We start from the raw sequence: 14,662 nt of genomic DNA on the forward strand, positions 1-14,662 counted from the left end.
TATTCTTTTCTGTTTGACTTTTTTCAATCTGCACGATTACTTTGAGATTTATTCTTGTCATTATCTGTATCAATAGTTAATTCCTTCTTATTACTGCTGAGTAGTTTGTTATTATAGGAATATACCACAATTTGTCTATCCATTTACCTGGTGATAGACATTTGGGTAGTTTCCAGCTTTTAGCTATTAAAAATAAAGCTGATATGAATATTCATGTACCGAGTCCTTGTATTCTCTTGGGTATGAAATGGCTGGATCATATGGTATCTGTATATTTAACTTTCTAAGAAATTGCAGACTTTTTTCCAAATCAGTTGTACTATTTTTACATTTCATTAATAATGTATTGGATTTCATTTCTCCACATGCTCATTAACACTTGATATATTCAGTCTTTAAAATTTTAGCCATTCTAATAAGTATGTATTGGTATCTCATTGTATTTTAACTTCCAAATCTGATGCAATTGAGCATCTTTGCTGTGCTTAGTTGCTCTGTCGTGTTGGACTCTTTGCAACCCTATGGACTGTAGCCCACCAGGCTCCTCTGCCATGGGGATTCTCCAGACAAGAATACTGTAGTGGGTTGCCATGCCCTCCTCCAGGGGATTTTCCCAACCCAGGGATTCAACCCAGGTCTTCCGCATTGCAGAGAGATTCTTTACCATGTAAAGAGTGGTACATGGCTTTACATGTAAAGCCACTTTACATGTGCTTATTTGACATGTGTATATCTTGATGAAGTGTCTGCTCAAACCTTTGCCCACATTATATTCCATTGTTTATTATTGAATTTTGGGAGCTCTATATATATATGTGAAGAACTGACTCACTGGAAAAGACCCTGATGCTGAGAAATATTGAAGGTGGGAGGAGAAAGGGACAACAGAAGATGAGATGGTTGGATGGCATCACCGACTTGATGGACGAGTTTGAGTAAGCTCTGGGAGTTGGTAATGGAAAGGGAAGCCTGGCGTGCTGCAGTCCATGGGGTTGCAAAGAGTCAGACACGACTGAGCGACTGAACTGAACTGATATATATTCAGGATATATGTCATTTTCAGGTATTTGCAAATACTTTTGCCCTTTCAATAACTTGTTTTTTAATTCTCTTACCAGTGATACAACTTGAGATGGCGAAAGATTTCTTAGATTTTTTTTTTCTCTTAACGAACTGCTTTCTGCTTTATTTCCTAACTTCTTGACTCTTCCATGAACAAGTTAGGAATCAGCAAATACTTTGAGGTGAAATGGTATGTACAATGCTGCTGCTGCTGCTGCTAAGTCGCTTCAGTCGTATCCAACTCTGTGCAACCCCATAGACGGCAACCCACCAGGCTTCCCTGTCCCTGGGATTCTCCAGGCAAGAACACTGGAGTGGGTTGCCATTTCCTTCTCCAGTGCATGAAAGTGAAAAGTGAAAGTGAAGTCGCTCAGTCATGTCTGACTCTAGCGACCTCATGGACTGCAGCCTACCAGGCTCTTCCGTCCATGGGATTTTCTAGGCAAAAGTACTGGAGTGAGGTGCCATGACAATGATTGACTCCTTTTACTGTGATTGCCTTTCTTCTGGAATCTTAGCCTCTCAAGTCCAAGCTGCCCTGATAGACCTGATCTCCAAAATGTGTATCTCCAGCCCAATCAGACTGTTGAGAGCACTAGGGTGCCTCTGTGTGGTTTCTATACTTCTAGACACACATCAACAAAGCTCTGAGAAGGAAAGGTAGCTGAAGATGGAGTATTCACTTTAGTGTGTTTCCCTTCTTGCTAGGTTTTTGGGACTCTCAACCCTTGGCTGCCTGGGTGGTTGCTATATAACAGATTTATACAGCCTTTTTTATTTTAATGCACATTTTATAGTATTTTTTGGGGCGAGTTACTTGGTTCAACCAAGTACCTCATCATAGCTAGAAGCATGCATTATTTAAAAAAACTCATCAAGATGGAAATATCCTTGAAACAAGTGAGATTGCACTTAAAAAGTTCATTGTGATAAAAACAAATAATATAAAATTTATTTTTTTAACAATTTTAAGCGTACAGTTCAGTGGTTTAATTACATTTACACTGTTGTATAACAGATTTCTAGAACTTTTTCATCTTGCAAAACTAAAACTCTACATGGAACAGTAACTTTTCATATTCCCATCCTCAGTCTCTGGCAACCACAATACTCTGTTTCCATGATTTTGACAACTCTAGGTACCTTATACAAGTGAAGTCATAAAATATTTGTCCTTTTTGTGACTGGTTTATTTCATTTGGTATAGTGTTCTCAAGGTTCATCTATGCTGTAGCATGTGACAGGATTTCTTTTTTAAGGCTGAATAATACTCTGCTGCTGCTAAGTCACTTCAGTTGTGTTAGACTCTGTGCGACCCCATAGACAGCAGACCACCAGGCTCCCCCGTCCCTGGGATTCTCCAGGCAAGAACACTGGAGTGGGTTGCCATTTCCTTCTCCAGTGCATGAAAGTGAAAAGTGAAAGTGAAGTCGCTCAGTCGTCTGACTCTTAGCGACCCCATGGACTGCAGCCTACCAGGCTCCTCCGTCTGTGGGATTTTCCAGGCAAGAGTACTGGAGTGGGGTGCCATTGCCTTCTCCGGAATAATACTCTACCATATGTATATGCCACATTTTGTTTATCCATTCATCCATCCATGGATATCTGGGCTGCTTCTGTCTCTGGGCTGTTGTGAATAATGCTGCAGTGAACATGGGTTGCAAATACCTCTTCGAGGTCTTGCTTCAAATTCTTTCGAATATACACCCAGGGGTGGGAATTGTGGTTCATATGTTATTACATTTTTAGTTTTTCAGCTTTATTTTTTTTTGGTAAGTTCCTTTTTGTGTATCTTGTATTTATTTGGCTGCGCCAGGTCTTAGTTGCTGCATGTGGAACTCTAGCCACCCAACCAGGGATTGAACCCAGAGCCCCTGTACTGGGGGCATGGAGTCTGAGCCACTGGACCACCAGGGAAGCCCCCAGTTTTAGTTTTTTGAGGAACTTCCCTAGTATTTTCCATTGTGGCTGCACACATTTTACATTTCTACTAACAGGTGCACAGGGTTTCCATTTTTCCACAGGATTATGTATTTGAAATGTGGCAATTAATTGGGGCTTCTTTGGACACATTATTTTATCAAAAATTTTTACGGATTTTTAAATTCAGCCTTGACCAGGAGGAATGTTTACAGACAAAGGTGTTACGAATCCTTTTTATTTTGTTCAGAAGTTACTCTTTTCCTGCTCAGTCATATTCTTTCCTCTCACCTACCACAGGGTAGGAGGGACTGGGGCTTCCCTGTCACAGTTGGGATGAGGTCAATATGTAAGCACTGCTGCTGCTGCTGCTAAGTCGCTTCAGTCGTCTCTGACTCTGTGCGACCCCAGAGACGGCAGTCCACCAGGCTCCCCTGTCCCTGAGATTCTCCAGGCAAGAACAATGGAGTGGGTTGCCATTTCCTTCTCCAATGCATGAAAGTGAAAAGTGAAAGTGAAGTCGCTTAGTCGTGTTGGACTCTTAGCGACCCCATAGACTGCAGCCCACCAGGCTCCTCCGTCCATGGGATTTTCCAGGCAAGAGCAGCACTACATATAGCTAATCAGATATGCTTTAAACGCTATTTATTATCATTATTATAATTTTGGAGACAGTGCTGTAGGAAGAGAAGAGCACGGAGGCATACTACTTGGGATGAATCTGGGTTCCTCCAGCTACTATATGATCTTGGGCTGATTTCTAAGATCTCTGTGTCGCCTCTAGAAAGTGGCAGTGCTAACCCCACCCACTTCGTGGCATCTTTGGGATTACGTAAATCAGTATTCGCTAAGCACTTAGTGTGAACCCCAAGCACATAGTTCGTGCCACGTTTGCTAGATAAAATGAAGGTGGAGGGCACCTGGTCCAGCCTTACCTCCCTGGTGCCCAGGTGTGCAGGTGGTGTTACTGTATGCTTCCCAGGTTTTAGTGTGTTTTAGGTGTTATTCAGCGATCTGGCTCCCTCCACGGGATGGGTGCGTGTGGTTTTAGTTGGATTTAGAAACTTCCACCACGCAACGTGACTGTGGGTTGCACATCTGTCGATGGGAGGTGTTCTTGCCAATGCCTGGGTGTAGAGGTGACTCCACTCAGCGCGTTAAAACAGATGTCACACGCCTGACCAACGGAGTGTCCTGCAAGCTCTGATCCTGGCTTCTAGGGTGCAGCTGTACAGAGCTCCGAGGGGCAGCGGAGACCGCTGGCCCGGGAAGTGTGACAGAAAGCGGTGCTGCCCACTTGAGAACTCAGTGGGGATCGTGGATCCCACACCTGTCGGGCTGCGGAGACCGAGCTCGGGCGCGCGCGCGTGTGTGTAGTAGGAAGGTCGGTGCACACCACCTCCGGGCAGCGACGGCCGTTAGCTCGGTGCGCGTCGTGGGAGGTGCCGTTACACACTTCCTGTGGGTCTCGCGGACCACGGCGCGTTTCCGGTGCCGGCTGGAGCCCGGGGTCCGAGCCCCCGCCCCGCGCGCCGGCCCCGCCCCGCCCGCGCCCCGCCCCCCGCCTGCCCGCCGCGCTCCGAGCCCGGCGCGCGGAGCCCGGGGCGCACGGAGCAGCGCGCGCCGGTCGGCCGAGTCAGGCTGGCGTCCCCCGCCCTCCCTCCCCGCTGTCCGTGGCGAGCCGGTGGCCCTCGCTGTTCCACTTGCCTTCGCTCCCCGGCCCCGCGGCCGCGCTCACTCCGTCCCTCCCCTCCGTCCCGCCCCGTCCAGCCCGCTCTGCCCGGCTCCTGCAGGCCCCCCTCGCTGCCCGCGTTCCTATGGACAGACGCACAGACACCTGCAGGTGGGTGAGAGCCCGTGCGAGGGGCGGGGACGAGCGCGCCGACGCTGCGCCCGGGGTGGGCAGCCCCTTTGTGTGGGGGGCGGCCGCACTGGGGTCCGCGCCGCCGCCCCCTCGGCGGCCTAGCGGTGACCCGGCTGAACCCTCCTTTTGTTCCTCTGCGGGGGTGGAGGGGGGGCGGGGGCGTGGAAAGGCGAGAGTCAGGGCTGAGAGCCGGGCGGCCGGACGTCGCCTGCGACGGGCTGGGGGGGCGGGAAACGGGTAGAGACCCCCGGCGACCGGGCCAGCGGCGGCGGCGGCGGGGCCGCGGCTCTGGGCTGTCTCTCCGGGGCCGGCCCGCCGCCGGCTGTCTCCTGTCGCAGCGGCCGGGGGCGCGCTGCGAGGCTGGCTCGCCGGCTCCAGCTCCAGGGTCTGTTGGAGGTGGGCAGGAGGGCGGGAAGGGGAGAAAAAAATCTCTCTTAGTTTCCAAGTCTCGAGGAGGTTACGGGAGAGAGAGGGAGAGAGGTGTTTTCGGAGCTCTGCCCGACTTGTTTCCCTCACTCGAGGCTCGCCGAGGTGCGTTTTGGGGCGTGTGTGAAGGAACGTGCATCGCTTCGGTCCCTTATTTATTGTTTCTAACGGAGGAGGGCTTTCTCCGAAGGGCTCTTCCGCCCCCCACCCGGTCTGAGGCTGCGCACAGTGCTTTGTGTTTGTTATCAAATACATCGAGATATAGATTTCCTTCGGGAGGAGGAGGTTGGGCTGACGAAAATCAAATCAAAATCAAAGAACGTTTTGTAGTTTTCTGGTAGTTTTCTTTCTTTCTTTCTTTTTTTAAAGATTAAGTGGGGACTTAAAGGGAGGAAATAAAAGATAAATATGGCTGTGATTTTACATATATGTATATTTTGTGTATATGTAACTTTAGGGGGTAAAGTTTTGTTATTTCCCAGACTCCTTAGGATTAACATGACAGAATCTTCTACCTGTTAAATAGTTAACAAGCAAATCAGGTAGAAACAGCTTCCCTAGTGGAGATTAAACTGGAGTGTGATAAACAATTATCTAGCTTTCTGTTCAGGCTAAAACCTTTATTTTCGCTGATTTAAGATATGAGACCTTTCACGACGTATGGGGAGAACATGAATGTTAGAACTAATCATTTCCCCCGTGATTATGCTCTCCCTGTTTTATTATATGTATTTCTGTATTCTCTTTATAACCTATCGCGTTGTATATGGTGGATAAAATTTTTGAAAAGTGTCGTGGGTGATGTTTCTGATTTATATTATTTATCTCAGTTTTTCATGGACGGTTGCTATGTATTTTTAGATACTCAAATAATAAAGTCGAGTAAGCGCCCAGAAAATTAATTGTTCAGATTTTTAACGCAGGTATGGATTTATATCTTTGCATTAACCTCCGTCTACCTGGTCATTTCTGGAGGTTTTTTTTTCTTTTTTTTTTTGCCTATTGTGTGAGAATCCTTATTGACAAACTTAGATCTGATGATTACCAAGGAGATTAAGAAAAAAAGTTCTGTGGACACTAAGTTATATCTATAGCTATTTGTAGGAAACGGAATCTTTCTTAAAAAATAAAAAGTATTATCATCCAAACATGAAGGAATATTATGGTGGAAAAATATTTGCTATTTAAATTTTTGTTAAGTAAGATGTAGAAATTCGTCAGAAAACAATATACGGTAGCATCAACTAGGCAAACTGATTTTTGTCATTATAAAGAGGAGACAGTTTAAGTATGCCTAAAATAGTGGTCTTTTTCTAGGAGAAAAAGGTATCCTAGATTCTTGTCCTAGTTTTACATTAACAGATTAATATTATTGCATGCCTCATTTTGTATATGCCTGGAGTGTACATTATTATACTCTTAAAACTTAGAAGAGGCTACATCTAACAAAGATCATGCCAGCCTCTTTGATTAGTTCCTGCTTTGACTTCTGTCCTAGATTAGATAAGTGAATTTAAACTCTGCACAGGGCTCTGTGCCAGGCACTGGTAAAACCCTTGAGCAGGATGCCTCTTCCTTTTCTAATAAGGATGGCCCAAAGAGGTTAAGTATAGAAATTTGTGCAGGTTTTATCATGAATGATGGAATGGAGTTCTAAAACACTCCCATGGTTGCAGCTCTCAGATACACACTCTTCATCAGCTCTCCCCAGTATTAAGAAAGGTAGGCTAACACATTGTATTGGTTTACATGGCTGTCAGTTGTGGCATTAAGGCTTAACAGAGAGTCACTGTGTAAACTAAACATTAAGAAAGTGTGGCCTTGCATTGAGAATTGCTTGGCAGAGTTGCAGCTGTGTCTAACAGTTTTCTGGGATTGGCACGGAGGATTTATTTGGGCTGGCTAAAAGGTAACACCTAGTTTTTTTTGTCTGTTTTTGTTTTTTGACTGTGATATGTAGATATTATTACTATTAAATAATTTGCTTTTTTACAATTAACAGTACTGTTTTAGTTAATCAAAGCATTCCAGATAATCTTTCATATTTCAACTAATTTTTCTTGTATATTGGTGTTTAGGAAGATGTAAATTATTTCTCACATCTCATGGTTTAAACTTTTTTGCTGCTTTTGATTATGACAAATGCTACTTCCAGAAATTGTGAATTTGTGCAAATCTGGATTTTTAAATATAGCTGAGTAGTAGGATCTGATATTTATCAGTTTTCTTTTTTTTTAAACACTAAGTTGTCCATGGTTAAATTTGACAGACTTTAAAATCCATAGGCTTTTCTAGTCTTTTCCTGTTTGTTGGTTATTAGTGTGTTGCCATTAAAGGACACTCAAAATGGCCACTTTATGTTACCTGGAACCCTCAAATGACTAGGATTATCATTAGTAATCACCACGGGGAAAGCTGCAAAGTTAACAATTATATTCTTTATATAATTTCTGTGACTTTCAAGTTCTTTTCAGGCAGCCTGTTGTAGATTGGGAAAGCAGGCCTGACTGTCAGAGGTGCGGACAGGGACCTCTCATTCCAGCCTTTATCGCCCTGCATTGTTTAAGAGCAGTACATACTCTGCTTCTCATGGAAAAATGCAGAATTCATTCTTGGATTAATATTCTGCTACCAGATGTATGAGGCTGGCTCTAAAGAAGCTTTTTCTCTTAAATACTGTCAAAAATAGAGAAGCTGAAGGCTGGAGAGAAGCCATTTATTTTGAACAGTTTATTTTTTGACAGTTTGTGTTTGTAAAGAAACCTGCTCATAATATTTACTGAAGAGATCCACATAGTTGCCTGAAGAAACCCCACAGGTTTTCTTTTTTGCCTTGAAAAAAGTTTCCATAGAGCTTAACCCTTCTGTGGTACTTCTTGACTTAGCTTCTGATTAGTTGATTTATGGACTTTATTTACCAGCATGATTGGAGAATTCTTTAACTATACTGAAATTGCACTCTGCCTGTGCTCTCTTCTGTTTCCTAGGTAACAAATGCACTGCATAGATTCCATAATGAGGTCTGTGGTTGGCTAGTTACAGTGTAAATTCTGTTGTTTGGTAAAGCTTAGTCTCAAATTCAAATAAAGGTCAAGAAACTAAAAGTACTGAAAATGCAAATTTTTGCATTTCATCTTGTAGCCAGTGTCAACAAAGTTTAATACCCTTTTCTAGAGAAAGACAATTTATGCAGCATTATTCGGGTTTGTCTTTCACAGTCTCAAACTTAAACAGTTAAAGAGGTTTTTGAGTATTGCATATTGGTAAAACCAGTGTCTCTAGTGACAAAGAAGATGTATTTCAGAAACACTTTATCACACTTAATATAGAAAGCAAAGGGATGTGGTCTAGGACATCAGTAATTGGTCCTTTTGTACTGAAAGAAAAGTAGCATCAAAAGATGTCTCAAAAGATAAATTGTGCAACTTTATGTGAAAAAGAACTTTTAAAAACTCTAAGAAGGCATTAAATCATTTAAGAAACTTTTAAAAACATTAAAAATCTTACCATAAAATGGTGCAGTTTTCTCCTAGCTTTTTCCCCCCTCTAATCTGCTTGAATGTGGACTGGCCTGACGTCAGGGAGCAGGTCTTCAGGTTGGAGAATAGCTTTCCCTTCCACCTTACTTTACTCTCGGGCCTCTGTACCTCTGGATGCAGGCAAGAAGTAGTGCAGTTGCTAGCAGTTGTTACCTGTTTGTGTGTGTGTGTGTGTGTGTGTGTGTGTGTGTGTGTGTTTAAACCCACACAAATAACTTCCAAAGAATTCCATAAATTGTTGTTTTTGTTCAGTGGCTAAGTCGTGTCTGACTCTTTGAGACCCCATGGACTGCAGCACACCAGGCTCCCCTGTCCTTCACTGTCTCCCAGAGTTTGCTCAGATTCATGTCCATTGAGTTGGTGATGCTAAATAACCATCTCATCCTCTCTGCCCCCTTCTCCTTTTGCTGTCTGTCTTTTAATACCCATTGCAAGTATCTTTTCATTTGATACCTGAAAATTGATTTTTATTTGTTAATCATCAAGGATTCCATTAGCTGAAATTAAAAAAAAACTCTTTTGAATTTTGGAGAATTATCCAGAGTTGCCCCCATTGAGCTTCTCTGATAGCTCAGTTGGTAAAGAATCTACCTGCAATGCATGAGATCCCGGTTCGATTCCTGGGTCGGGAATATCCACTGGAGAAGGGATAGGCTACCTACTCCAGTATTCTTGGGCTTCCCTTGTGGCTCAGCAAGTAAAGAATCCACCTGCAATGTGGGAGACCTGGGTTCAAAGCCTGGTTGTGAAGATCCCCTGGAGAAGGGAAAGGCTACCCACCCCAGTATGGAAACCTTGACAGACTTTATTTTATAAATAGGGCTTCCCTCATAGCTCAGCCAGTAAAGAATCTGCCTGCAGTGCAGGAGACCCGGTTTCTATCCTTGGGTCAGAAAAATCCCCTAGAGAAGGAATTGACAACCCACTTTAGTATTCTTGCCTGGAAAATCCCATGGACAGAGGAGCCTGGAAGACTACAGTCCATGGGGTCACAAAGAGTCGGGCACGACTGAGCAACTAACACTTCACTTCACTCTCCCTTGCTTGGCTGAATTGTTTTTGGATTATTTATCTTTTTACTTAATTCAGATTTCAGGAATAGGACACATCTTGGTTGGATTTGTCTGTCTCTTCTTGGTTTTCCTCAAAACTGACCCTTTAACCTTTTCTGTCCTCTTCTAATTGCCAGTATCGCATCCCTTCACTTTCCCCTTATCAATATCTTCCCTGTTTTCCCTTGTAAATACTTGCTGTTTAAACATTTTCATTGCTGCATATAAGCCATAGTCACCAGATAGAAAAAGCTCTACTTTGCTGTTTTGAGGCTTCATACTTACTGAATTATTATCAGTATCTGAACTCTTACCCGACTAGGACACTACTTTCTCTCTCCAGCCTGTATTCATTTGCAAGGGCTGCTGAAACAAAGTAAGACAGACTGGGTCACTTAAACAACAAAAATGTATTCATTTTTTACAGTTCTGAAAGCTTTAAGTCCCAGATCAAGATGTTGGCAGCGTTGGTTCTTCTAAGCCCTCTCTCTTTGGCTTGTAGATACCTGTTTTCTTAAGATATCTTCACATGGTCCTTCCTGTGTGCCTCTCTGTGTCCTCATCTCCTTTCTTCCGATGAGACATCATTCTGTATCCTTAGGACTCACCTAAATGACCTCATTTTATTTTAATGCCCTCTTTAAGGCCCTATCTCCAAATACAGTCTCCTTCTGAAGTACTGGAGGTTAGGACATCAGTGTATGGAGTGGGGGGAATACAGTTACAGCTCATAACAGCCTGTTCTTTCACCGGTGTCTTTCATGGGTTTCCCTGATGGCTCAGATGGCAAAGAATCTGCCAGCAATGCAGGAGACCTGGGTTTGATCCCTGGGTGGGGAAGATCCACCTGGAGGAGAAAGTGGCTGCCCATTCCAAGTATTCTTGCCTGGAGAATTCCATGAACAGTGGAGCTTGGCGGGTGACAGTCCATGGAGTTGCAAAGAATTGGACACAACTGAGCGACTGTCACTCACCTTGTCTTTCATACATACATACATACATACTTCACTCCATGTGTGTAATTTTATAGTCGTTTTCATCTTTTTAATACCTTTTTTACTCAGCATTTTTTCACTTGAGTGCAGGGCCCAGTAGACAGCAACATCATCAACTTTGTATGCATTAAAAATAACCAAAATGGGTAGTTAAAGGCTTTTCATATTATTTTTAAATGCTTTATTTTGAATAGTTTTAAGTAGAAAAGTCTTAATCATTGGTTTCAAATGCAAGAGAATCTCAGTGGAGCCAAATATGATGAAACTGCTAATGCTGTTTTCTTATGAATTCTAAGAACCTGGTTCTTTTGGTGGTGTTTTTCAGATATTGGTCTTGATAACTTGCATGGTAAATTACACACCTTTCTGATCACTTCACACCTTCCTTGGCTGATGACTCTTGAATCTGATAACCACTCAGGGCATCTCTGCTGAATTTCAGATGTATGTACCAACCAGCTGGACACAATCATTTGATATTCCACAAACACTTCACATTCAGCATGCCCCAAACTTGACTTACCTTTCTCTTAAAATCCATGTCTTGTTAACTAGGGAACCATTCCCTAGCTTAGTGAGTGGTTCTGTCCATCCATTTTCCCAGTCCAGAAATTGAGTTATCTGTGACTTCTCCCTTATTCTCAGTCCTATTTTCTGTATAGAATCAAGGTCCTAAAGCAGTCAGTTCCTGCTCCCCAAGATTTCTCAGTTCTGCTGTTTGCCCCAGACAAATCACATACTACCCTGTCACCTTTGCCCATCATTGGTTTAGTTCTACACTTGCATATATTCAGTTTATAGCATAAGTCCTTGTGTTAAGCCTTCTGTAATCATTTGATAGTCTGAAACTCAATGAATCCTCATAAATAGCTCATGTGAGTATTATCTCTGTCTTTCACATTTAAAACTGTTTATCCGTGGCTTTTGTACTTGAAGGTCAGTTTGTCTGAATATAATTACTTGGCCTGCATTTTCTTCCCTCAAGAATCTTAAATATGCTATTCTGTTTTAGGATTTGGCAAATATTTTCTTAAAAAGACCAAATAGTAATTATTTTAGACTTTGTGGGCCATAGGTCACTGTCACAATTGTTTAACTGTGCCATATCAGTGCAAAAAATCCTCCGGCCAAGTGCGGGAAAGGCAAGAGACACAGACGAGTTCAGTCCCTGGGTCAGAAAGGTCCCCTGGGGTAGGAAATGGCAACACACTCCAGTATTCTTGCTTGGAAAATTCCGTGGACAGAGGAGCCTGGAGGGCTATAGTCCATGGGGTCGCAAAGAGTCAGACACAACTCAGCGTGAACATGAGCATCCGTGCAAAGGCAGCCTTAGAGAATGTATAAATGAACAAGCATGTCTGTGTCCCAGTCAGAACTTCTATTTACAGAACTGGAAAGTCGGCATGTTTGGCCCGTAAGCTGTAGTCTGCTAAGTCTTACTATGTTGTATTCTGATAAAAATGTTGTTGTCAGAGTCTAATACCAGTATGATTTTCTTTAAGTGTCTTATCTTTTTCCCTAGATGCTGAAAAGACCTTTTCCCCTCATCTTTAAGGCAGATAATTTTACTAGAATATATCTTAAATGTTGTCTGTCCTGTTAAGTTTTCCAGATATACAGTGTGTTTTATTATGTTGGCTCAATTTTTTTAATAAATATTTTCATCAGTTTTATATTTTGGTATTTATTCATTTTCATTCTTTTTATTTTCTTCTTTGAGGTCTTCTGTTAAATTTATGTTGGATCTTCTTTGCTTATCTTTTATGTCTCTTCCTTCAAGTTCTTTTTAATTTTTTATATTTGCTGTATTTTTTCTTTTAATGTTTATTTCCTCGGCTGTGTTGGGGCCTAGCTGTGGCACGTGGATCTTTGTTGCCTCCTGTGGGATCTTTTGTTGAGGTGCACACACTCTCTAGTTGTGCACATAGGTTTAGCTGCCCCGCAGCAGGTGGGGTCTTAGTGCTCCGACCATGGATGAAACCTGTGTCCCCTGCGTTGGCAGGCAGATTCTTAATCACTGTCACCAGGGGAATCCACAGGTTTACTTTTTTAAGTAACTGCCAGACTTTTCCAGAGTGACTGTACCATTTTATATTCCCAGCAGCAGTACATCCAGTCTCTCCCCATCATTGTTAGCATTTGGTGGTGGTGCTGTTTTTTATTTTAACTGTTCTGATGTGTGTTTAATAATATTGTAGTTTTAATTTGCATTTTCTTAATGGCTGATGTTATACATCTTTTCATTTGCCCATTTGCATCTGTACATCCCCTTCTGTGAAATGTCTGTTTGTGTCTTTTGTCTATTTTCTAATTGGTTTTTTTGTTTGCTTGTTTTACTCTTTTGAGAGTTCTTTATATGTTTTAGATACTAATCCTTTGTCAGAGATTTGGTTTGCAGATCCTTTCTTCCTGTCTATAGTTGTCTTTTGATCCTCTTCACATGGGCTTTCACAGAGCAAAAGTTTTAGTATTACCAATTTTTCCTTTGATGGATCTTGCATTTGGTTCAAGTCTAAGAACTCTGCCTAGCCCTAAATCTCAGAGATCTTCTCCTGTGTTGTTTTGCAGTTAAGTGTATGATCCAGTTTGTGCTAATTTTTATTTAAGGTGTGAGGTTTAGGTCGAGGTTCATTTTTGCCCGTGGATGTCCAATTACTCCCGTAGCATTTGTTGAAAAGGCTATCCTTCCTCCATTGAATTGCTTTTGCACCTTTGTAAAAAGTTAGTTGAGCATATGTGTGGGTCTATATCTTGGTCTGCTCCATCTGTTTTTATGAGTAGATTTGAGGAGAGTCCAAAACTAAGCTTCTGCCACTATCCTGCTTGCTTAGAACTCCTTATTCCTTTGAATGATTTTTTGTTATTAGATTGGATATTGTTTTTTTTCCTATTGATTGAAGAGGACAGGTATCTGTGTAGGTTTAAAAAGAAGATAAGCAGTAATTTAACAATTTTGTAGTTTGTCTGTTTTATAATATAGTGATAAGCCCTTATGTATTTGCTTCAGAGAGTTTAATTCTTTTCTAACTTAGGTTGTTAACATTTTCATGACAGTTATGATTCAATAATGGAGAGGGCGATGGCACCCCACTCCAGTACTTTTGCCTGGAAAATCCCATGGATGGAGGAGCCTAGTGGGCTGCAGTCCATGGGGTCCTGAAGAGTCAGACACGACTGAGCGACTTCCCTTTCACTTTTCACTTTCATGCATTGGAGAAGGAAATGGCAACCCACTCCAGTGTTCTTGCCTGGAGAATCCCAGAGACGGGGGAGCCTGGTGGGCTGCTGTCTATGGGGTCGCACAGAGTCAGACACGACTGAAGTGACTTAGCAGCAGCAGCATGATTCAATAATATTCTTTATTTATGTGGCATCTTGAGAAAACAAGAAACTCTATATTAAAGCATTTCTGTATAACTAAAATTTAACTCCTGGACAAAACTTAAGATTTTAATCCTTTTTAATGAAAATGGACCCCACGTGTAGTTTAAGTAAAGGTGGCATTTCAGTTGCTTTTAGAAATTTGCCAGAGGAATCATCTCCTGGCATCTGGATGAGTCCAAGCAGATAGCAGAGACATTTTCAAGATTTTTTCACTGCCCTCCAAGTTCTCTTTTCTTACAGCTAATCCAAGGAAAGACTAATGCAACTCCTGGCCTAAGAGTTAAACTGATACAAATGAATAGGCGAAAAGCATACAAATTTGGCTAATAGTTTTATGTGCACATAGGAGTCTTCATAAGGAAATTGAAGACCCAAAGAAGCAGTTAGGATTGAGAGCTTTTTTGTATTTTTAACAAATGA

At 42.3% G+C, this 14,662-nt stretch overlaps 1 protein-coding gene across 4 annotated transcripts in view; it reads left to right on the forward strand.

Moving 5' to 3' along the window:
- Nucleotides 1-4,688: 4,688 nt before the first annotated feature.
- KIAA1958 (KIAA1958 ortholog) overlaps nt 4,689-14,662 on the forward strand; it is a 141,066-nt gene continuing 131,092 nt past the window's right edge. For 3 of the 4 annotated variants that reach the window (XM_070795287.1, XM_070795286.1, XM_070795284.1), the window contains exon 1: nt 4,689-4,825. The gene's annotated coding sequence lies outside the window, so the exon portion shown is untranslated. Of the gene's footprint in view, nt 4,826-5,199; nt 5,378-14,662 lie in introns of those variants that run through there. The other variant, XM_070795285.1, reaches the window with a different exon arrangement.

Source organism: Bos indicus, chromosome 8 (genome assembly GCF_029378745.1).
Source record: "Bos indicus isolate NIAB-ARS_2022 breed Sahiwal x Tharparkar chromosome 8, NIAB-ARS_B.indTharparkar_mat_pri_1.0, whole genome shotgun sequence".
Lineage (NCBI taxonomy): Eukaryota > Metazoa > Chordata > Mammalia > Artiodactyla > Bovidae > Bos > Bos indicus.